This window comes from Penaeus vannamei, chromosome 17 (assembly GCF_042767895.1).
Source record: "Penaeus vannamei isolate JL-2024 chromosome 17, ASM4276789v1, whole genome shotgun sequence".
Lineage (NCBI taxonomy): Eukaryota > Metazoa > Arthropoda > Malacostraca > Decapoda > Penaeidae > Penaeus > Penaeus vannamei.
In genome coordinates, this window is record NC_091565.1 from 34,165,232 (window position 1) to 34,166,198 (window position 967).

The 967-nt window shown below is 31.0% G+C and overlaps 1 protein-coding gene across 2 annotated transcripts in view; it reads left to right on the plus strand.

The window, feature by feature from the left end:
- The window catches only part of LOC113803610 (keratin-associated protein 5-1), an 11,595-nt gene extending 10,979 nt beyond the window's left edge, over positions 1–616 (plus strand). For both annotated transcript variants that reach the window (XM_027354399.2, XM_027354400.2), the window contains exon 9: positions 1–616. This exon is cut by the window's left edge and continues 1,120 nt beyond it. The gene's annotated coding sequence lies outside the window, so the exon portion shown is untranslated.
- Positions 617–967: the final 351 nt, after the last annotated feature.

Here is a 967-nt window from a genome sequence, read left to right on the forward strand (position 1 = left end):
TTTTTTTTACTATTGCTAGTAGTGAAATATTAGTCATTTTAACATTGTGAATACTAATTCTGAAATTATTTCTGTTTTCGTCATTTTCATTGTGTGTGATTTATTCAGTAACATTGATATTCAGATTCTTTATGTTGTAGATTTTATGTTATTAGATTCAGTCAATTGATTATCATAATCATTATTGTTTTCATTATTGTTCAAATTGTTGTGATGATGATGATGTTTTTGATGATGATAATGATATTGATCATGATAATGGTGATAATAATGATGATATAGATGATGATGATGATGATGGCAATTGCCTTTATCATAATGATGATATAACTTTGATGATAGTGATGAATATTATTTTGATTATAGTGATGAATATTCATAATGATGAATATTGCTTACAAATGATGATGTTATTTATCAAAATTAACCAAATCACTTCAATCAAGTGTCATAGACAGGGACACTTAGAACCGTACCATAGTCTTGGCAAATTATTCTATTATTCTATTACCCAATTATTACCTTGGGTCCCAGTTACGTCACGGATATTAACCAAATAAAGAATGCTTATCCTGAGTGAAGCTATGCTATTAGGAAATATATTATTTGATTATCATTTCTAGTTTTATTTCTCCCTTATGAACAAGTGTATTCACTGAATGGGTATTTTCATCTCCATTTTGTTACTGTTTTTTTTTTCATCGTGTATAAGTTGCTGATCTTTCTTCACTCCTTGCCTTCTTGTTCTTACATAATATGGAAAGTGATGCAGCGACTAGACTGCCTCCAGCTAAAACATTTCTATCATATGCAGAAATTTGAAACTCTTGCTCGAGAACACACATTGTATATGTATTTCTATTTCCACAAATACATCACACACACACACATACACACACACACACACATGCACACACACACACACACACACACACACATACACACACACACGCACGCACGCACGCAC